At 45.4% G+C, this 24,535-nt stretch overlaps 1 long non-coding RNA gene across 2 annotated transcripts; it reads left to right on the plus strand.

Moving 5' to 3' along the window:
• Positions 1-13,356: 13,356 nt before the first annotated feature.
• Positions 13,357-17,548, plus strand: LOC142740453 (uncharacterized). 2 transcript variants are annotated; one of them, XR_012880690.1, is made up of 6 exons: positions 13,357-13,429; positions 14,246-14,310; positions 14,738-14,869; positions 15,702-15,768; positions 15,965-16,029; positions 16,408-17,548. It is a non-coding gene; the product is annotated as an uncharacterized LOC142740453 (long non-coding RNA). The 2 variants fall into 2 exon arrangements; XR_012880689.1 differs by having other exon boundaries at positions 15,965-17,548.
• Positions 17,549-24,535: the final 6,987 nt, after the last annotated feature.

Below are 24,535 nucleotides of genomic sequence, written 5' to 3' on the forward strand. Positions count from 1 at the left end.
CCCTGTATATAGCCCCCCTGTAGATATAGTCCCCCTGTATATAGCCCAGCCCTGTAGATATAGTCCCCCTGTATATAGCCCAGCCCTGTAGATATAGTCCCCCTGTATATAGCCCCCCTGTAGATATAGTCCCCCTGTATATAGCCCAGCAGATATAGTCCCCCTGTATATAGCCCAGCCCTGTAGATATAGTCCCCCTGTATATAGCCCAGCAGATATAGTCCCCCTGTATATAGCCCCCTGTAGATATAGTCCCCCTGTATATAGCCCCCCTGTAGATATAGTCCCACTGTATATAGCCCAGCAGATATAGTCCCCCTGTATATAGCCCAGCAGACATAGTCCCCCTGTATATAGCCCCCCTGTAGATATAGTCCCCCTGTATATAGCCCAGCAGATATAGTCCCCCTGTATATAGCCCCCCTGTATATAGCCCAGCCCTGTAGATATAGTCCCCCTGTATATAGCCCAGCCCTGTAGATAAAATCCCCCTGTATATAGCCCAGCCCTGTAGATATAGTCCCCCTGTATATAGCCCAGCCCTGTAGATATAGTCCCCCTGTATATAGCCCAGCCCTGTAGATATAGTCGCCCTGTATATAGCCCCCCTGTAGATATAGTCCCCCTGTATATAGCCCCCCTGTAGATATAGTCCCCCTGTATATAGCCCAGCCCTGTAGATATAGTCCCCCTGTAGATAGACACCCCCCGTAGATAAAGTCCCCCGTGTAGACAAAGTCCCCCCCCCCCCCCGCAGATACAGCCACACTTCTATTACAATTAAAAAAATTAAAAAAATAATTTCAAACTTACCTTATTCCCGCTCCCACGCCGTCCGGCAGCCATGGAGACCTGCTCTCTTCTGCGCAGGTCTCCAGAGGGTTGAACGCAGCGTCTATGAAAGGCGCTGATTGGCTGGGCAGGATGACTTTCCCTGTCAGTCAGTCAGAGCCTTTCATCGACGGAAGCGTCACTGGTACAAAAGGTACCAGTCGCTTCATTCATGGAAAGGCGCTGAATGGCCTCATAATGCATCTTGGACATGGCCATACGGTACATTGTGGGTATGGTATAAGATGTCCATGCTCCAGTAGGTCCTAATGGATGGCTTTTTCAGAAGCCCCATGTTCAAGTGAAGTCCCCAGAACTTGCCCAACTCTGCTACATCTACAGGGGTCCACCTGTAGGATTGGGCATAAAATGATGTAGGGTTCTTAGTAATATACTGTTGGACATATAAATTTGTCTGGGAGACCATAAGATCTATAAAGTCATCAGTGAAGAAGAACTTGAAAAAGCCCATTTCACTGAGCCCTGCCGTATTAAATTTTAACTCTGGGATTTTGGGCTCATAAATGTCTGGTGTGGGGGTCCAAATGGGGGCTTGAAGTGCGGTGGGGTCATTTCGCTCGGGGGCTTCAACTGCACTGGTGGTCAAGGGGCATCTCCTAGGAGGTTCCTCTTCTTCATCACTGGATGAGGAGGTGGATAAATAAAACAGAGTCTCACCATCCGACGACTCTGTGTCGGAGGCAAGAAATGAATATGCCTCTTCGGCACTAAATGTCCGTTGGGACATGTTTGATTGCTTTCCTAACTAGGAGCAATAGGCTGCTACCTAAACCAGCTCAAAAAATTTGTGTTTTTATAGAACGAGTGGGCTTCCCTGAGACTAAACCTAACAAGGGCGAGGGTTCCTAACACTAAACCTAACTAGAATTTATTTGAACTTCCCTGAGACTAAATCTAACTACGGCGACTATTCTCTGACACTAAACCTAACTAGATTATTCTGAGCTTCCCTAACACTAAACCTAACTACGGTGACGGGTGCCTGACACTAAACCTATCTAGATTATTCCGAGCTTCCCTGACGCTAAACCTAACTACTGTGATGGACCCCTAACGCTAGATCTAACTATGGTGATGGATTCCTGACGCTATACCTAACTATGCTTTTTGACGGTTAACTGACACTAACTAACACTAATACTAAACTAACTAGATAAATTGTCTAAATTAACAGGATTTTTTTCGTTTTTTTTTTTTTATATATGTTTTTTTATTTTATATGTTTTATAAAGAAAAAAATAATCCCCAGGGACCAAGAAATTGGTCCTGAAGACTAAGAAGTGGTCAGTGATAGGAGATCACTGACCAAAAATGTGGGGGGAACACAAGGAGGAAGGGTAAAGGACTGGGTAGTGGATTGGGGAGGTGGGAAGCAGAAAAAAGTTGTCTTTTTTTCACTTTTTTTCACACTTTATCTTCTCTCCCTCTACTCACAACCGCTCTGAACGCCTCGCTATCTCCATCTCAGGGCGGGTGCGGCAGGATGTGATGTCAGGGAGAGGAAGTGAAGAGACCGATCGCCACTATTGGACAGTTACTCACTGACTGACCAATAGTGGCGATTGTGGAGGCGGGACCATCGCAATAGGTCCCGGCGTATTGAGCTGTGATAGCCTGCTGTCGGAAACAGCAGCTGTCACAGCTCGTGCACGCGCCGGTGGAAAATGGCAATGCATTTTCCCTGCGACATAATATTCCGTCGCTGAGCGCGAACGGGGCGGTCAGCGCGACGGAATATTACGTTGCTGAGCTCGAAGGGGTTAAATACATTGAATACACAGTGTCAAGAAACTTTAATTTCACTTTTTCAATGGTTTTCAGTGACTTAAGTGATAAATTATCACGCTGCAGCAAGTTATCAGAGTCAGGATAAGGATTGCTATATCTGTACATGACTCCAAACAAAGAAACAAGAAGTTCATCTGCTCACCAGGCCGTCCATGTGTCCAATAAACTCTCGGTGGGCGGATAATTGTCCGGTAACTTTATCCATTAAAATGGAGACGATCCAGATCTTAGGCTACATTCACACGACAGTGAAAAACAATGGCCATTAAAAACTGATCAACTGTCAGTTTTTCATGGCCGTTTTGCATCATTGTGTCTGCACATTTTTATACACTTCCAGTCCGTCTGTCCGTTTTTAATGGCCGTTTGACATCCATTTTGCATCCGTTTTTCATGGCCGTTAAAAAAACTGATGAATTTAATTTGTCTGGCTTCTTTTGTCCCAACCCCCTGAAAACACCCAAACAAAGGTCATTGTCATGATTGTTTCACAGCCCCCCTGTAGATGATGCCACACAGCCCCCCTGTAGATGATGGCACACGGACCCCCTGTATATGATGCCACACAGACCCCCTGTAGATGATGAAACACAGACCCCCTGTAGATGATGGCACACAGACCCCCTGTAGATGATGGCTCACAGCCTCCCTGTAGATGATGTCACACAGCCCCCCTGTAGATGATTGCACACAGCCCCCCTGTAGATGATGGCACACAGCCCCCCTGTAGATGATGGCACACAGCCCCCCTGTAGATGATGGCACACAGCCCCCCTGTAGATGATGGCACACAGCCCCCCTGTAGATGATGGCACACAGCCCCCCTGTAGATGATGGCACACGGACCCCCTGTATATGATGCCACACAGACCCCCTGTAGATGATGAAACACAGACCCCCTGTAGATGATGGCACACAGAACCCCTGTAGATGATGGCACACAGACCCCCTGTAGATGATGGCTCACAGCCTCCCTGTAGATGATGGCACACAGCCCCCCTGTAGATGATGTCACACAGCCCCCCTGTAGATGATGGCACACAGCCCCCCTGTAGATGATGGCACACAGCCCCCCTGTAGATGATGGCACACAGCCCCCTTGTAGACGATGGCACACAGCCCCCTTGTAGACGATGGCATACAGCCCCCTGTAAACGATGGAACACAGCCCCCTGTAGATGATGACACAGACACCTCTCCGGAGAAAGCACCACATGTAGTGTCCTGACAATACCATAGAGGAGTATTGGTTACATTGTAATGCATTGAACATAATGTTATATGTTGTGTTATGCTGCCACCTAGTGATGCAGAATTGTCATTACAATCTATTTTTCCAGCCTGTAAAGGGTGTGGCTGGAGAGGAGGGTCTGAGGCAGTTCCCATGAGGCTTTGCAGCAGAAAGTTGTAGAGGAGTCGGTTCCAGGAGAGGAACGAGGGAAGACAGCCTGTGAGGAGAGCTGAAATAATACTGGGCCTCACAGCATATTTAGTTCAGAAAGCTTCTGGCCTGAACTAGAAATTAATACAGGGAAACAAACCTGCTTAAAGAGAAGGAAAGCAAGAGAGAAGAAAGTTCATTTTGCTGCTTGCAGATAGGAAACTGTCTCAGCCTGACTCATCCCGCCTGCCCTAGCTGGATAATAACTTCTATGTGGAGCCAAGCTGCAGCCTGCAATCTTCCAGTAAAGAAACTGTGAGTTATTATTATACCAAGTTACATCACCGTCTCCTGCGTGTTAATCTGCACTGCACCCACTAACAACAAGGGCACCCCATATCCCATCCACCAGGAGACAGCACCACAGGGTGTGCCCCAGTGGGAATCAACAACTACCACCCATACATATGCAGATCCCCCTCCTTCACTGTGCCAGCTCCGCAGGAGTGTGAGAGGACTACAGCCAGCGTGAGTACTACAACTCCCAACATTGGTCTCTGCACTTCCCCTCATCCCCATCGGGCTGTTGCACATAAATTGGCGTCACGAACAGGATTAATACACCTCTGTGCCTGCTAAAGAGACTTTATTGTTGCAAGAAATTATCACCAGCACATGTGGGGTTAAGCAGCCATCTTGGAAAGACTGTGTGTTACTTATGGAACTTGTGATGGAAATTGCTGTACTGACAGTGAATGTGATTAGAGACTTTTACATTGAATTGATCATTGTTTTAGCAGAACAAAAGTGGCATTAGAGACTGTTTGCATTGAATTGTTTGCTGCATCACAACTGCTCTTAGTTCCACCCCCGCTCACTTGAAGGCGGGAAAGCAGAGAATCTGCCCAGCAACAGCAAGGAACCTCATGTTACAGACCACTACAGTGGAACCAAAGTTCCTACCTACTGTTGCAGTGGGGAAGGAGAAACAAGCCGGAACCACTGGAAGTAGATGGGCGCCGCCATCTTGAAAAGTACAGAATCTGAGTCACAGCGGCCGCTTATATTCCAAAAAGACAGAGAAAGAGGTTGCAGCTCCAAAACAGTGAGTACCGCTGAAAGTTTTTACATTTCAGCCCAAGTAAAGATGAACTTGTCGCATCAGTGAGCACAAATAAGAGACTTACTACACATTCTGCTACTGAGCATCTCGTTGCTAGGGGCAACGATAGGAATTTATATTAGAAATGTCTGACGACAGCGATAAGCCGAGGTGGATCACCCACCACCAGGCATATGATGCCGCTGACCATGCCGTATTATTTTGGAGCACCCTGGCTCCCCCGCTACAAAGGTGAATCACATACCCTGAGAGAATTTAAAGGGAAAATGCTTGCTATGTTCCGGTTATATCCAGTGTCAACAGAACAGAAGGTGGAAATTCTCATTGGCCAGCTAGGGGGCGCTGCATTGAGAGAGGTAAAGTCATGGCCTCATGCAGAAAGAAAGACAGTAGAACAGATTCTTGAAAGACTACTGGTCACCTTTGAAACCAGGACAGTATCAGAATTGAAAATGTGCTTCTTTAGCAAGAAACAACAGCCCGGTGAGTCCCTTAGAGACTATGCTTTATCCCTACAGGAGGCACTGAGGGCCGTTATAGAAGTGGACCCACGTGAAGCACAGAATGCAAATAACACACTGCGGGAGCAGTTTATTGAAGGAGCTGAAACAAAGTCTGTGAAAAGTCAACTAATGATGCTGTCTGCTCAACATCCTGAAAGTACGTTCCTAGATTTTAAAGAATTGTCCATCAGAATCCTGGGGGTAGAACTCAACCAAGAATCAACCAAATTTGCTGTGTGCTGATAGTTATGGAGATGCTAAGCTCATGTGTCCTGTGTCTCCAGGAAATACTCTCCTTGCTGCCCAGGGTGCACAAGTACAGATTCCAGATGCAGTGGCTGATTTAAAGGACTAAGTCGCAATCCTGACTAAGAGCTTGGAGAAGGTGTGTCATAAGCTTGAACAGTTAGAGATGCGTCCTCAGCCAGAGTGTGAGTCCCCACAGCATAGGAGTCGTCCTACTGACAGTGCGAGCAAGGGATACTACAGGAGATCTGGAAGATTGCCTACAGACAGGTTTGCTACTCATGGAAGGCCCATCTGCAGACACTGCCACAAAAGTGGTCATGTGGAGAGAGAGTGCTGGCGGTCAAAAGAACATCCCTCGGGTGGAAGAACACTAGGTCCAGAAGATCCAAATTGGCTGACCAGGTATGTCGGGCCCCATCCATTAGTCACCATCCACATTAATGGGGTACCCCTTACAGCTCTGCTGGACACTGGTTCGCAAGTCACCACCATACAGAAAGCCATGTTTGAGAAATACTGGAGCAGCGACCTATTGATGCAGCCACCAGAAGTTTGGCTGAATGTTATTGCAAGCAATGGTCAGACAGTACCCCTGCAAGGTTACTGGGAACCCACCGTTCAAGTGGGAGAGACTAACCTAACACAGCAAGGTGTGATCGTAGTAAAGGTCGATGATGAAGACATGCCTCCAGTGGTGCTCGGAATGAACATCCTAAGGAATTGTTATGGGGAAATGCTAGATGCCCTACACCGATCCCTGCCAACAGCTTCACACCCTGCGCAGAAAGTAATCCAACAGACTATTCGTGTGCTGTGCGCTCAGCAGAAGTTTGCCAACGTCAGAGGAGAGATCTGCCGTGCCCGCATTAGAGATGTCCGTCCAGTGATCCTGAAACCCGGTACCGAAACCCTGCTGTGGTGCCATGCTCGCCAAGGGATACGAGGCCAAGACTACCAAGCCTTAGTAGAACCCCTCCATCTTGAAGAACATCCTATGGTGCTTGCTGCAAGAAGTCTAGTGACCGTTTCCCACGGAAAGGTACCCATCCGCCTCTTGAATCTGAGTGACATCCCTGTGGAATTAAAGAAATACTACTCTGTTGCCCAGTTATTACAGGTCACATTCCAAGACATTGTGGAAGTTTCAACAGTTGCTGCCCAACAGTCTACTCAAATACAGAGTACACAAGAAGAGAATTCTTCTACACCATGGTGGTCAGAAATTTGTGTTGGGGATATTGCCACGCCTGCTGAACAAATTGAAGGAGTATTGGAAGTCTCAAGAGAATACCATCAGGCCTTCAGTAAACATCCCCTGGACTTCGGGAAGACCAGCATAATGAAGCACAATATCCCAACTGGCTCTCATCCTCCAATTAAAGAGAGATACCGGCCCATACCACCCACTATGTACCAACCTGTCAAGAAGATGATAAAAGAAATGAAGGATGCCAAGGTGATTCGGGACAGTCACAGCCCTTGGGCTGCACCTATTGTCTTAGTCAAAAAGAAAGATGGCAAGATGCGATTCTGCGTAGACTACCGGAAAATTAACAATATAACCCACAAAGATGCCTATCCTCTACCACGCATAGAAGAGTCCTTGACTGCTTTGGGAAAAGCTGCTTATTTCTCCACCCTGGATTTGACAAGTGGGTACTGGCAGGTACCTATGGCCCCAGAAGACATTGAGAAGACAGCATTTACCACTCCCATGGGCCTATTTGAATTTAATTGCATGCCCTTTGGACTCTGTAACGCACCTGGAACTTTTCAGAGGTTGATGGAGCGCTGTCTGGGCCACAAAAGCTTTGAGACTGTTCTGCTGTATTTGGATGACGTGATCATCTACTCTAAGTCATATGAAGACCACCTACAACATCTGGCTGAGGTCTTCCAGGTTCTCATTAAGCATGGTCTCAAGGTGAAACCCTCCAAGTGCCATCTGCTGAAGCCACAAGTCAACTACTTGGGACACGTTGTTAGCTCTGAGGGTGTGATGCCTGACCCAGAAAAGATTGCTGTTGTGAAGGATTGGCCTACTCCCACCACAGTAAAAGAGGTGAGAAGTTTCCTGGAATTCGCAGGTTATTACAGGCGCTTTATACCCTATTTCGCCCAGATTGCAGAGCCTCTACAAGAGCTTCTTAGAGGACACTCAAAGGAACATCTGAAAAGACCAATTCCTATTGAATGGACTGAGGATCAAGAGATTGCCTTCCAGCTGCTGAAACAGAAGCTGATTGAGCCACCCATCCTTGGTTATCCAGACTACAGTCAACCTTTCTGCCTCTACACGGATGCCAGCAAGAAAGGTCTTGGAGCCATCCTGACCCAAATGCAAGAGGGAGGAGAACGGGTAATAGCCTTTGGCAGCCGAGGGCTTAAAGGGACTGAACGAAATGACCAAAATTACAGCTCGTTCAAATTGGAGTTCCTCGCGTTAGTGTGGGCTGTAACCGAGAAGTACAAAGACTACCTCGCGGCAACACCATTCGTAGTCTACACAGACAACAACCCCCTTGCACATCTGAACACAGCCAGGCTGGGAGCCCTAGAGCAAAGGTGGGCATCTCGTCTTGCAAACTACGACTTCGTGGTCAGGTACAGAACCGGCAAGTCCAATGAGAATGCGGACACATTATCCCGCCTGCCAACCGATGAAGTACCTGCTCAGAATGAAGAAGACTGGGAAGAAGTAGAAATGCCATCCTTCTACACCCGCTTCACCCAGCAGAACACAATCACACTCATGGAGAAAGGACTTTGCTCCCAGCAACAGAGTTCAGAATCACTCCAAGAGAAGGAGCAATGGATTAAACTTCAAGCAGAGAGTCGGGTGATGGGAGAGCTGCAAGATTTTCTCGTCAGTAGAAGAGTACCTGAGAGACTTCGTCGTGGCAATGTAGACCCTGAATTAATCTGTCTCTGGAGACAGAGGAGACGACTCTTCATAAAAAAAGGTCTGATGCTACGCAGCACTCTGGATCCCATCACTGGTGACCGTCTACATCAAGTAGTAGTACCCCGTCGAGATGCAAGAACAGTACTAGAAGCCTACCATGACAGATCGGGACACTTCGGTGTACAAAAAACAGAAGCCACAGTCCGCAGACGCTTCTATTGGGTAGGAATGCGTGAAGATATTGAGAGTTGGTGTAGAGAGTGTCAAGCTTGTGCTCTAAGCAGAGGTGAAAAACATGATCAGAAGGCTCCATTACATCCCATCGTAAGTCACCGACCTTTGGAGATCGTGGCCATAGATCATGTCAAATTTGAGCCTAGCAGATCTGGATACACATATGCAATGACCATCATCGATCACTGCACCAAGTTTGTGGTTGCAGTACCTGTCCGAGACTTGACAGCCAAAACCACTGCCGCTGTTTTTTGGAAAAACTTCATGCTACCCTATGGATGTCCTGAGAAGATCCTGACTGACAGGGTCAGCATTTGAATCTCAGCTATTCCAAGAACTGTGTTCTCTCTACAGTTGTCAGAAGCTCCGTACAACAGCTTACCACCCACAAGGCAATGGCCTCTGTGAAAAGATGAACAAGACGCTTATAGAGATGCTGAGGACTGTGCCATCTCACAGGAGGACTAATTGGCCAACCCTGCTACCAGAGTTAGTTTACATGTACAACAACACTGTACACTGTTCCACTGGGTACACTCCCTACTACCTCATGTTTGGTCGTCAGGGCAAATTACCAGCTGACTTAGACCTGGATGTGTCAGTGCCTGATGCCATCAAACCGTTGCCACGAACCGATTGGGTGAGTGACCACCAGAGACGTCTGGCTGATGCCAACAAAATTGTTGAAAGTCGAATGGAGGAAGCCCGCAAGAAGCAACAAATGGACTTTGACTTGCATGCTAGAGCCGAGCCTTTTAAGATTGGTGATCATGTTTGGCTCAAGAATAATCACAGAACGAGCAAACTGGACACCAAGTGGGAAACAGAACCGTACACCATCAAAGCCATCCCATATCCTGACACAGCCGTGTACGAAATAGTGAAAGAAGGCCGAGCACCTCAAGTAGTCCATCGTAACAGACTTAAATTGTGTCAAAAAGAGTTTGTTCCTGCAGAGGATGAAATCGTTGAGAAACCTCCTGTTGTTGAGAAACTTTTACCGTCACCAGAGACGCAGATGCCTGATTTTTCTCCTTTGGATTGGTTCTTTGGGCCTTTAATTTCCTTCATTGTCCCTGACAAAAGTGTTCCGGATCAAGTTGAGACTCCGATAACATCACAGCCAGGGTCTTCAGCCAGCCCAGAGCAACAGATGAACCCAGAACCAGCTTTCTTCGAGGAAGAACCTATTAGAAGACCAGAGAGGAGCACCAGGGGTAAATCACCCGCCAGGTATCTCGACTAACTGTTTCATCATAGAATTGAACATTTTCTCTACCTCATACTTTTTACTTGAACATTGAATGACTTTGCTATATTTACCCAAGTTATTCCGTGCCGAACTTTTGGACACTGTCCCGGTTGAGTTAAGTACTCTTGTACCCCACAAGTTTATATGAGGAATCCACATCCCTGTTCCCCAACAGTTGATACAGGAACTTTACATTGAACAAGAGTCGTCGCCCATATTCCTTATTCTAGTGCCTTAAAGGACTGATGAGACTCTTCGTGAAAGTAATATATTGCACTGTTTTAATATATGCTTGATATGTGCCTGACTTTTCCATTCCTAGGGTTGCAGTTCCTCCATCGTTGCAGACGCCGAGGACGGCTTTTGTTAAAGCAGGGGTGTATGTAGTGTCCTGACAATACCATAGAGGAGTATTGGTTACATTGTAATGCATTGAACATAATGTTATATGTTGTGTTATGCTGCCACCTAGTGATGCAGAATTGTCATTACAATCTATTTTTCCAGCCTGTAAAGGGTGTGGCTGGAGAGGAGGGTCTGAGGCGGTTCCCATGAGGCTTTGCAGCAGAAAGTTGTAGAGGAGTCGGTTCCAGGAGAGGAACGAGGGAAGACAGCCTGTGAGGAGAGCTGAAATAATACTGGGCCTCACAGCATATTTAGTTCAGAAAGCTTCTGGCCTGAACTAGAAATTAATACAGGGAAACAAACCTGCTTAAAGAGAAGGAAAGCAAGAGAGAAGAAAGTTAATTTTGCTGCTTGCAGATAGGAAACTGTCTCAGCCTGACTCATCCCGCCTGCCCTAGCTGGATAATAACTTCTATGTGGAGCCAAGCTGCAGCCTGCAATCTTCCAGTAAAGAAACTGTGAGTTATTATTATACCAAGTTACATCACCGTCTCCTGCGTGTTAATCTGCACTGCACCCACTAACAACAAGGGCACCCCATATCCCATCCACCAGGAGACAGCACCACAGGGTGTGCCCCAGGGGGAATCAACAACTACCACCCATACATATGTAGATCCCCCTCCTTCACTGTGCCAGCTCCGCAGGAGTGTGAGAGGACTACAGCCACCGTGAGTACTACAACTCCCAACATTGGTCTCTGCACTTCTCCTCATCCCCATCGGGCTGTTGCACACACCCCCCCTCCCTGTGGTAATCTTCCGGGACTCTCTCTGTAAATTCAGGACCGTGCCGAAACATTGACAACAATGTCCCCTGTACTAGCGCCATGCTAACGCCTATATCCAGTGTATGCACAGACAGTCTATCCAGGCAGTAGGAGATAATTAGATGATGTAACAGATACTGCAGCCGCTTATGATGTCACTGATGATGTCATAGACAGTACTAGCCGTTAGGTTCTATGTGCAGCTGGATTACATATTTTTTACAATTTCTGCCAATGACGTCTGGACCGGGACTGTGATTGACTGTGTGATTGACAGGTAAGATGCAGCATTTTATCATTAATTCTACATGTTACTGGACACATGAAATATATATGCTCTAGAATTCTCATATAAGGCCAGATTCACACTGGACATTACTGCAGCAATTTCTAACCACACCAACACCTCACCACAACTATATGATTGTAGAAGGATTTTTTTCTGGTGATTGTCGGGGGTTGTTTTTTTTTTTAGACAAACAGTTCAAGTTCCAGTAAAATGTTTCTATTAATGCAAGTAACAACTGAACATTTTACATTCAGATTTCAAGGTTTCATATTTTCTCATTAAAGTTACAACTCAGAGTATGTTCACATGGCCTATTTTCATGGCCATAAACGCCCCGAAAAACATCTAAAACTACAGAGGCTGAACGCCTCCAAACATCTGCGCTTTGATTTCAATGGGAAAAACGGGGGTTTGTTTTCCGATGAGGCGTTTTTTACGTGGCCGTTTAAAAAAAACTAGAAGGATTTTTTTCTGGTGATTGTCGGGGGTTGTTTTTTTTTTAGACAAACAGTTCAAGTTCCAGTAAAATGTTTCTATTAATGCAAGTAACAACTGAACATTTTACATTCAGATTTCAATGTTTCATATTTTCTCATTAAAGTTACAACTCAGTACAACAGAGTATGTTCACACAGCCTATTTTCAGCCGTTTTCCTGGCCGTAAACACCCCGAAAAACAGCCGAAAATACGGAGGATGGACGCCTCCAAACATCTGCCCATTGATTTCAATGGGAAAAACTGTTTTTTTTTTCCCATGGTGCATTTTACGTGGGCGTTTGATAAAGCGGCGCATAAAAAACACCCTGTAAAAAGAAGTGCATTTCACTCCTTCGGCCGTTTTTGGAGCCGTTTTTCATTGTCTCAATAGAAAAACAGCTCCAAGAACGTTGGTAAAAACGCCTCAAAAAATGTTTGTGGTTTAAAAAATGGCTGAAAATCAGAGGCTGTTTTCCCTTGAAAAGAGCTCTGTATTTTAGAGACGTTTTTTAGTTAAGTGTGTGAACATACCCTTACCATTGTCTGAGAATTGCAGCTGTCAGTAATGTGGAATGTGACTTCTCAGTCGTTTTCAATATGATGTCTAATTTAATTTAATTAAATAGTCTTAAAAAGCTACCGTATATTATCCTAATAAGGCTCAGCAGTAGCCAGGGCCGGCCTTAGGGGTGTGCGACCTGTGCCATTACATAGGGCGCATCCCTCCAGCAGGTGGAACGGGGCGCTGCGCTGGCTCCCTCCCACTGCTTGTGTTTTAGAAGCGGCCGGGCAACTCAGCAGCTGCCTTTCCGCCTGGGTGCTTCTCTCACTGACATCGCGTTTCTAGCAGCGAAAATCGGGATTCCTCTAGGAGATGGGGGCATTGGGGATTGGCATTTGTAAATTGCCCACATTGTGACCCCCCCTAATGTCAGTCATGGACACCTGGGCCTGGGTGTGACTGCAACCTCTTCACCCCTATAGTTATGTTCCCTGGGTTTACACTAACATTACAAAATGTTTTCAATGTCTGACTCGTCCTGTGATAGAAAATGAAAGGTGTGAAAGTAAATATATTATTATTCATTCTAGATATGGGGTTATTTTATGTTTATTCCATTATGTATTTTACAGACATTTATGACATCTGAATATGTGGCACCAGTGACAGCCGACATGCTAGGACATACACTGTATATATGTAAGTATTATAGCAAATGACAACCTATAGAAATTCTATAATGTGATGTCATCCAGAATGTTCCTATAGAGACACATGACAAGACTGTGGGAACAAATTCCCCAATATTGTTCATCCAGGGCCTGTCTTAGGTGTGTGCGACCTGTGCGGTTACACTGGGTGCATCACCTGTCACTAATGAATGGGGCGCCACTGGTCTTGATGTCTGGGGCACCCATTGCTTGAACACTCAATCCCACTCTTCATGTAAAAAAAAGTAAAGGGCACTGCTCAGGATGCAGATACAATTCCTTGATAATGGATTACATTACAGTGTGGCAGACAATACTTGTCTGGCAGTGTTATTTGGGCACTGTATGATTGCAGTATTTGAGTACTATATTCTACGCCATAAAGCTGAATTCAGACGCTGCAGATTTGCTGCGCGGCAAAATTCACAAGTGTTACAGGTGAATAGTTACAGTCTCAAAAACTCATCCACATGTAGCAAAAGTAAACGCTGGGAATTTTGCTGCAGCTTTATATTATTATTATTATTATAGAAATGCTCCATAAAGAAGATATTATGGTATTAGTAATATATAAGGGACTTGTTATTTATGTAATTTCCTAATACACATTTGGCTTATGGGGGAGCACACAGCGCACACAGTGTCTACATTACCAGTACTGCAGTCTGTGCGCCACCATACAGGTCCGTCCACATGAAGTTGCTGTGTACATGAGCCCTAATGTACATTTCCTTCATTGGGTGGTCTATACTGAGCACACGTCTGTCTGGAGAAATAAAACTACACAATTATTGTTTTTTTCCAGAACACCTTAAGATCAGCTGCCTGCTGCCAGGGGGACTCTCTGAAGCAATATTTCATCTATGCAAGGTGCGTCTCTTATTAGTTACTATATGCAGTATCCACCAATACCCTCCACAGTTAGAATTACACTTTTTGTATGTCCTGGGTCAGAATGCCCCTTTTGTATGGCCCCACAGTAATGAAGCCCATTTTCTAAGCCCCGACTCAGTCCTTTTATCCCCCATATTAATAGTGCCCCCTTTGCTCCTATAAAATAAAAAATTATACTCACCTAATAGACGACCAACCGGGTCAGACATTTCGCTTCCTCCCTGCGCCGTTATTGTTTGTCCAATTTCAGGGCTGTGGGCCACCCCAAATCCCTGGACCCCAGCCGGTCATCCTATTTACCCCTTTGGTAATTTTACACTGGTTGGGGACTGGACTCTGTTCTAGATAGAAATGTTGCCATTGATTGAGATTTGTCCTAATACATTGTCTTTCTTTCTCCTAGAATTAATTCCTCATAAGAGTTAATGATAACCACACGTCCCAGGAGGGCAGATCAAAGATTAAGCAGAGCCCTCCACCTCACATCACATAACGTTCTACATTCAGTCGGATGTATTCAGTAGGAGAGTCCAAGGTCAGTGTATTTTATTAACTGCATCTCTAAATGATCACATAGTGTGTATTACTGGTCAATACTGAAGAGGGCACTACCACCATAGATGGCCTGGGCACCCTCAACTTACACTGCCGATCCGGCATTTAGAGCCCAAACCTATAATATAAAAAAACGGAAAGATACAATCCCTAGTTTATTGAGAGGGTGATGTTATTTGGGCACTGTATGATTAAATTATTTGGACACTACATGGTGCATCATAAGGGGGAGGACGTCACAGATACTGCACATGTCACCAATAAACCTAAGGCCGGCCCTGGATGTGACACAATAGCTGCCACGTGACATGCCATCCACACGGACATGACCGCTGTGGCCTAGCAACTAAAGACAACAGAACCACCAGCGCAGGAGCCACAGGGAATTTAAAAAATGAGTAGGGACAATTTGTTATTTTTAGCCATATGCGGCTTAGACTAAGGTTTATGAAACTGTCAGAAAACCCCTTTAATAATTATTTTGTCTGTTGAATCCAGAAATCCAATTTACCATTTTCTACTCTCTCTACTCCAGTCCAAAAGACTCCACAAAAGACAAATTAGAAGTTTTCCATTAAGGATAAGATTATATAGAAGAATAACAATAAGCTACTGGTCCCTGATACAAAATCTATACCAGGGTCCTCCAACTATTATGTGCCATTATACTGCTGGTGTTATTTGTGTGGCAGAGGGGCATTGGACTCGCCCTGTGATAGAAAATGAAATGTGTGAAAGTAAATATATTATTATTCATTATAGATATGGGGTTATTTTATGTATAGACATTAAACCCATTATGTATTTTACAGACATTTATAACATCTGAATATGTGGCACCAGTGACAGCCGACATGCTAGAAGATCCACTGTATGTATGTAAGTATTATAGCAAATAACAACCTATAGAAATTCTATAATGTGATGTCATCCAGAATGTTCCTATAGACACATGACAAGACTGTGGGAACAATCTCCCTGATGTTTTCAATAGGCTGAACATATATTTGTTGATATGATGAACCATACTAAGCACACGTCATAATATCTTCACAGTTTATACTTTTTGTTCCAGAATTTCTTGAGATCGGCTGCCTGCTGCCAGGGGGACTCTCTGAAGTAATATTTCATCTATATGCGGTATGTCCATCATTAGTTACTATATACAGTATCCACCAGTAGCTCTGTACATTGAAAAAGTAATGAGCGGGCAAAATGCCAAGAAAGGCGTAGCAGTGGGGAACCTTGGATAGTTGGTAGGAATAGGCATAATGTAAGTTAGGGGTATCTTTGTCCAAAATGCTGGCCACATGGCTCGGTTTCGGACTGAACATAGGTGTAAGGTAATTGGGTGAGGGAGTGTAGGGGGATTTTAGACAGCTTTGGTCTGCCAAGAACATTTGCGATGTGCCAAGGCCTGGATGCAATAGACAAGGACTTAAGTGAGTTTCATTACACAGTCATAATCTGCAGGCATAGGTGATAATGGACACTGGCAGAATGTTTTTATATTTACAGCACTCAAGCGGAAAGCAATGGAAGGTGCCAGGATATTTTGCCATGTATAGAGCCCCCACAAGTCATGCAGCACAAGGACCTGGACTTGGGGTGTACTGGATTGTTTGGAGCAAATGGCATCAAGGAAGCAAGGCAGGTATCCTCAATGGTATCATTCTAGCAAAAATTTGAGGGAACATGGCACGATGATGGGCCAAGTGCCAGGATCCTTGCGCAGGGATCCAGGGTCGATGAAGGCAGCAATATCCCAGTAGGGCCTCATAATCTCAACATGGGAGAGGGACACCTTGGGGTTGCCAAAATGTTTAGAACACGGGGTACTGGCACAATGTTTGGAATTACAGGAGCAGCGCATCTGGATGTAAAGAGAAGCAGAAGAAGGCAACAGTAGCTGGTTGAGTCTGATTCTGGTCTGTCAGATGATAATAAGTGGTCTGATGTTGGGGATAGATGGGCTAATGGGCAAGACGTTTAAGATGCTGAAAAAAATGTTTACGCAGGATAAAGTAAAAAGGTAAAAGCGAGGAGGCGTGATACCGAAAGCCAATCCTTTACTGGAAAGAGGGGGTAAAGTTTGGGGCCAGGAAACATGTTTGTTGATTTCTACCTACACACACTTGTCCCAGGAAATGTTGGGAAACATAAGGGAGGAAAGGCTTGTCTAGTTTTTGTGATGTCTATGGAAGATTTTGTTTAGTATTGCAGTGTTATGGTGGTGGAGCAAGGACCCCCTTATTGATCAGGTGCCAATAAAAAGGGATGGTGCCTGTGAAGCAGGCTGGTAAGTATAAAAAAAATACATCTGTCGCATCTAAAAGAGGCATTAGTAAACGATGAAATAGACAAGGAGTTGAGTGAGTTGCATCATTAAAGCAGAATCTGCAGGCACGGATGACAATGGATACTTGCAGAATGTTTTTTGTGCCTACAGGACTCAAGTGAGAAGCAGTGGAAAGGACACGGATATCGCCACGGATAGGGCGTCCACGAGTCATGCAGCACAAGGAACTGGACTTCTGATGTAATTGACTGTTTGGAGGAGATGGCGTACATTTGCGAAGAATGTAGTTGGCTTTCGAAGAGCGTAAGCAGTCTTGTATCATCACTTCAACATGCCGTGTGGTTTATAAAATGTTTTTCTAATAAAGTCATCACATTGTCATGAGGATTGCTGGACCGTATTTTCTTCTGTGTACTGTATATTTATTGGACAGTGCTAACGCCATACAGCCCTCCCTGTAGAGAACGCCATACAGCCCTCCCTGTAGAGAACGCCATACAGCCCTCCTGTAGAGAACGCCATACAGTCCCCCTGCAGAGAACGCCATACAGCTTCCCCTGTAGAGAACGCCATACAGCCCCCCCTGTAGAGAACACCATACAGCCCCCCCTGTAGGGAACGCCATACACCCCCCCCCTGTAGGCAACGCCATACAGCCCCCCCTGTAGGGAATGCCATACAGCGTTCCCCCCTGTAGGGAACGCCATACAGCGTCCCCCCTCCCAAAAAAATGCGACCTACAGTGTGTCCTACAAAATACATGTATCCCCTATCCACAGGATAGGGGATACATGTATGATCGCTGGCAGCGAAAGCTGCTTCTATCCTCTCCTCAGGGTCCCCGGCAGTCACTGACAGCCGGAGACCCGACATTCAGCAGCCCGATCGCGCGGGCAGTAAGTTAAAACCGGAGTCGTAAAAAGTCTATGGCTCGGGTTTTAAGGACCCTGACCGCTGGCCGTAAAAATACAGCCAGCGGTCGGGAACCAGTTAATGGCAGAGCGGGGAGATACCTCCCTGCTCTGCCGTAGTGTTCAGTGGCGTCCCGCTGTAGCAGCCATTAGCGGCTGCCAGCGGAGCATCCGGCTATGATGGGGGCCCGTGCCAGCGGGCGACATGGGCCCCCTCATGCTGCGGGCCCCGTAGCAGCCGCTACGGCTGCTACGGCGGTAGTTACGCCACTGCTCAGTACATATATACAACACCCAAAAAAATCTCAGTGTTATGACTGCGGACCTCTGTCTCTCACCCTGTGATGAACGGCCGCGACCGCAACTGCCTGGCCACCTCCCCAGAGACCACGGCTGGCGCGGCCTTCTCTTCCTGGAGTGTGCGAGGAGTGCCTTAAAGGGCCAGCGTGTGCACTTCCTAAAAGTTTTCTATCCTACCCCAGTGCACCCTGGATTATAAAAAGGTCTCTGCCCTTCCACTCCTTGCTTGAGCGTTGTTTGTACTTTTCCCATGTTTGTATTGCAAAGGGTCCCTTAGTATTTTCCTGCTTGATCCCAGAGTTCCCGTTCCCTGCATCCTATTTCATGTATCCCTTGCTGTTTCCTTACTGTGCCTGCCTTTTATCAGAGTCGTGTGGTACCGCCGGCTGGATATGCCACGTCTGTGTGTCATCTACCATTCCTGGTGCCATCCGCTTCGTCTGGCGCAACCTGCCACACCTAGCCCTATCTGAGCCGGAGCCCACGGCCTAGTGGGTCCACATACGGATGTAGCCATCTTTAACTTGACTCTGATAACTTGTTACAGCGTGATATCACACAAAAATAACCATTGAGAAGTCATTGAAAAGGTCAAGATAAGGGATCTTTCCACTGTGTATTTAATGCATTATTAGTCAAGCTAAAGTCAGCTACATATGTTCCCTAGATTGTGACAGTACTCTCAGGCCATGGAACCCGCTGGCCAGCCTAAGACCACAGTTCAGGTCATACAGACGGATATGCGTGACCTATATGCACGTCAGCAATTACTAAGGGGTGGACCCCAATAGTATATATTGTATCTATATGCACGTCAGGATCAACTCCTCGTGGCTGTAAACTCCATCATCGCCCGACTGGATCAACTCCCTGTTGCTTCCCCAGAAACTGCTGCCGTTCCACTGCCTAATACTCCTACTGTCTGTTTTCCGAATCCACAGTTGCACTGCCTCTTTTTCCTTGCTATGACTGCGTGCTCACCATTTCTCCTCTGATGAGGCCAAGGTAGCATTCATTATTTCCCTCCTCGCTGGCAAGTCCCTCGCATGGGCGAACCCCATCCTGGAATGACAGGGGCCCAAATTTTCGGACTTAGCCCTGTTCTTACAGACTTTTTGTGACGTGTTCAAGAAGCCGGGTCGAACATCCTTAGCAGCAGCCACTCTGCTAACCCTCAAGCAAGGGGGTCCACAGCAGGAGAGTATGCCATCTCCTTCCGTACCCTGGCAGCAGAGTTGGCATGGAACAATGAAGCATTGGTGGTGACCTATGGCATGGACTGTCCTCACACACCATGGACGAGCTGGCAGCCCGCGACCTCCCACCTACCATGGATGTCCATATCGTGTTGGCTACCCGGGTCAACATGAGGATCCAGGAACGCGATGAGGAGGTTCGGTGGAGAGACTTTTTCACAGATTAGCACCCTTGTTCCAGAGACCACTACTGCCCCCTCTTGTTGCTCTACCTGAGGAACCAATGCAGGTAGACAGAGTCAAGTTGTCCGAGCAGGAGAAACAGCGCTGACGCTCTTCAGGTCTGTGTTTGTATTGCGGCCTTAAAGGCCCTTTCGTGCGCCAATGTCCACAAAAGCCGGGAAACTCCAGCTCCTAGAGAGGCAACTCTAGGTGGGATGATGCCAAACATCAAAACCTCTTCCAAATTATCTATTCCTGTGACCATCATCTCGGGAGAGACATCACACTTCTCCTCTGCCTATTTTGACTCCAGGGCAGCTGCAGATTTCATCCAGCAGGATTTAGTAGACCGACTACATCTACCCACAGTTCTTCTAGAGAGATCCCTTGCTGTTGCTTCTGTAAATGGACTACCATTGCCCGATCCTATTGTGGCTATCATGAAACCACTTACGTTACAAATCGGAGTCCTTCACTCAGAACAGATCAACTTCCTCGTCCTGCCTAAAGCCATCAACCCGGTTCTGCTGGGTCTGCCTTGGCTTCGTCTACACGCCCAGGTCCTTCACTGGAGTTCTGGAGAGGTCCCCCAATGGGGGCCAAGATTCCTTAGCCGCTGCCTGCAGCAGGTCCGCCCTGTATTGCCTCCACTGCCTCAGTCACTCTCCGATCTACCATCTCATTAAGCCAGTTTTGAGGACATCTTCAGTAAGAGCAGGTAGATAAAAACAGTGGGAACCAGGTGGGATCCACTGTAAAAAAGAGACACCATACAGGCGCAATACTTTTTTGAGAATAAATATATATATAATTAATTGTCTAAAACAATAGATCATAATAAAACATACATAAAAAATAGAGATAGAGGGTCTCTTGAGGTACAACGCGTTTAGTGGAAACAGAACCACTTTATCAAGTAAACATGAGACCATAAAGTTTTTTCCAGAGAACCCCTTTAATGACCACCATGAAAAGGCGTATTGTCATTAAGGGGTTAAATTCGCAGTGTTGGACGGTCATCTCCAGTTTACTGTTGTATCATTATTATACCGAAATTTATATTATATTATATAATATAATAATATATTATATAATATATATATTATTATATTATACCTGTTAGGAGATGATGTCACCCCCAGATGAAGGCTGTGCCGAAACGTGCGTCGTGGTAGGCGCCATCCCGGTTGTGTCATATAGATCGGTATATATTGAGGCATGTTATTTTATATGCTGTACTCTTTTGAACATGTGTTGCACCTATCCTAGGACCATCACTACTTGTATTTAGCTTCTTGTCCATGTCCTTGTCCATCCTGCAGTATTGTAAAGACAATTTATATTATATATGGTATATATATCCTTATTTCATATATATTGCTTAGCACTATACACTTTATAAATAAGATGTATCCGTATTGTTATGGGCATGTGTTCACCCTGTGTATTTCACTCTGGAGATGTTGCTATATCTATCGTGTGACACTTTTTATTCATTTGTCATCTATATTTAATAAAGTTTTTTGATACTTTTCAAAAGCATCACTATTGGTGCTTGGTGCCATTATTGTTTAGGTCAGGTTTGCCCCCTGCCGCTAGGGGCTGTGGGGTAACACAGCAGGAGGCGTGTGCAGATGCCTGAGGGACTCAGTGGTGTGCCTGCTGAACATGGTTGTTAGGATTCTCTTGTTGCACTTTTACTCCTTACCACTGGAGTTTGATGTTTTTCCCTTAAACTTGCCCTTAACCAAGATGGCAAATGTTGCATCGTGTGGAACCATCTTGTTTCCTGTTGGGCCTACTTCAGACCACATGGAATACCAAACAGTGCTTGAGTATTGTGACTTGTTCCAGTCTCCTGCTCCTGAGAACTGTCTTTGCCAGATGGTTCCTACTTCCTTGCTATTTACTACTACTCGTGTTCCACCCTCCAAGCACTGTCCCTGGGGACTTCTCACCGGGTTCTGCACTGTGCTCCGCTCACTACTTCTGACCATAGGATTCCAGAAGTGTTCACCAGTATCGTAACAGGATACTCAAGCCATTTCCATGGATTTCGCCAGAGAAGCAAGTTTAGAGGTTCGTGTGAACAATATGAACTGTTTGCTTACTAACATCTTTGCTGACATGCAAACTTTAAAGACTAAATATTTGGCGTTTGAAAATCAAACAACTCATGATGTTCAAGTTTATGGACAAGCTACACAGGGTTTACAAGGCATGGTGGCTCAGCAAGCAGAGCTGATCCGGGAACTTCAGAATCGAGTTGTGACCCCAGCCTCTTCATCTACCCTGCCGCTTCCACCATTCAGTTTTGGTGGGGATCGTGACAAATACCGTGGATTTATAAACCAATGCAAGTTATATTTTGGTGCACATCCTGCTCACTTCCCTACTGATAATTCAAAGGTGCTGTGTATTATTATGCTTCTGACACATAAGGCTGTAGCCTGGGCAAGCCCTCTTATTGAAACCAACGATGCTCGGCTTGATGACTTGGACGCCTTCCTAGCAGCCATGAGCCAAGTATTTGATGATCCTAACCGGTGTACTACAGCAGAAGCAGTGTTGATGGCTCTACGTCAGGGCAGACACTCTGTTGCCGAATATGCCACAGATTTCAGACAGTGGGTGATGGATACTGAGTGGAATAATGCTGCAAAATTAACATTCTTTAAAAAAGGACTATCTAGTGCACTTAAGGACGAGTTAGCACGGGCTGAAGCTCCCACAGAGTTTGATGATTTTGTACACCATTGTATTCGAATAGACACTCGGCTATCAGAGCGTCGACAAGAAAAATGGGGTTCTACCTGGTCCCGTAATAATAACTATTACTCGTCTGCTCCAGCTCCCACTCCTAAAGACTCTGAAACAAAGAATTACCAAGAACACCAAGCTGAACCTATGCAAATTGACAGTATACAAAAGCGTGAAAGTGCCGACAGAAGAGAACGAAGGTTTCGAGAAAATCAATGCTTCTATTGTGGTAAAACTGATCACTTCCTTATCAATTGTCCATGTCGTCAACGCAAGATGGTGGCGGTAGTAGCAGATCATGACTTCTCTGATGTAGAATCTGTTTCTTCTGAACAAGTGCCACCAGTGCATGCACTCATTCATTCAGTCTCCTGCACAACACCCAATTTTAAAAAAATAACACAAAGACACTCATTGCTTTATTCCCATCAAGTTTAGAATTGATTCTCAATGGATATCCGCCTCTGCCATGGTGGACTCTGGAGCAAATGGGAACTTTATGGACATTTATTTTGCTAATAAACATGGTGTAAAATTTCAAGAGAGACTGTCATCCATTCTTATGGAAACTGTAGATGGATCCCCTCTGAACTCAGGTCCAGTTGATCAAGAGACTGAACAATTGGAGATAATTATAAGACCTAATCACCATGAGGTTCTATCTTTCCTATTAATTTCATCCCCACATTTTCCAATTATTTTTGGACTACCATGGCTGCAGGCTCAGAACCCTACAATTGACTGGGAAACCAAAGAAGTGTCTTTTCCATCGGAGGTCCCCTCCTCAGAGTCTTTACCAGAACAATCTCACGAAAAGATTGAAGGGGAGCTTGAAGTATCTCCTAAATTACCTCCTCTATATGACGAATTTACTGATATATGTGACAAAGAGAATGCTAATAAACTTCCTCCACATCGACCTTACGATTGTCAGATTGAACTGTTGCCTGGAGCAGCTATACCTTTTGGATGCATCTACCCATTAGCAGAGCCGGAACTGAAGGCTCTTAAAGAATACATAGATGAAAATTTAGCTAAAGGTTTTATTCATTCATCTTCATCGCCAGCAGGTGCACCTATATTTTTTGTTAAAAAGAAAGACGGCTCTTTGAGACCTTGCGTTGACTATAGAGAATTAAACAAAGTCACAATTAAAAACCGTTACCCTCTGCCATTGATTCCTGAGTTGCTGGATAGAGTTCGTCAAGCTAAAATATTCACCAAATTGGATCTTTGAGGTGCATATAATTTGGTTCGCATTAGACCAGGTGATGAATGGAAAACAGCGTTTAGATCACGTTATGGACATTATGAATATCTAGTCATGTCTTTTGGACTTTGCAATGCTCCTGCAACCTTTCAGCATTTTAATAACGATATCTTCAAGGACTTGTTAGATCAGTTCGTAGTCATCTATCTGGATGACATATTAATCTTTTCTAATTCTGCAGAAGAACATCAGAATCATGTGAGAATGGTGTTGGAGCGTCTGAAAGCATATCAACTCTATATCAAGTTGGAGAAATGTGAATTCCATCAAACGGAAATACAGTTCTTGGGTTATATCATTTCTCCCCTAGGGTTACACATGGATTCTAGCAAGATTCATGCAATTAGAGACTGGCCAACTCCAAAAAATGTGAAAGAGGTCCAACGATTTGTAGGATTTGCTAATTTCTACAGGCGTTTTATCAAGAATTTTTCAGGCATTATTACACCAATTAACAAAGAAAGGGATACCTTTTGTGTGGTCTCCTCAGACACAAGATGCTTTTTTCTATTTGAAAACAAAATTCACAACAGCCCCTATACTGGTTCATCCTAACCCTGAAAAAGCGTTTATTGCTGAAGTGGATGCTTCAGACAGTGCAATAGGGGCTATTCTATCACAGAGAACTGGAGAGAAAGATTTGCTGCACCCTTGTGCTTACTTTTCTCGAAGTTTGACTTCTGCCGAA

This window comes from Rhinoderma darwinii, chromosome 2, assembly GCF_050947455.1.
Source record: "Rhinoderma darwinii isolate aRhiDar2 chromosome 2, aRhiDar2.hap1, whole genome shotgun sequence".
In the NCBI taxonomy this organism is placed as follows: domain Eukaryota; kingdom Metazoa; phylum Chordata; class Amphibia; order Anura; family Rhinodermatidae; genus Rhinoderma; species Rhinoderma darwinii.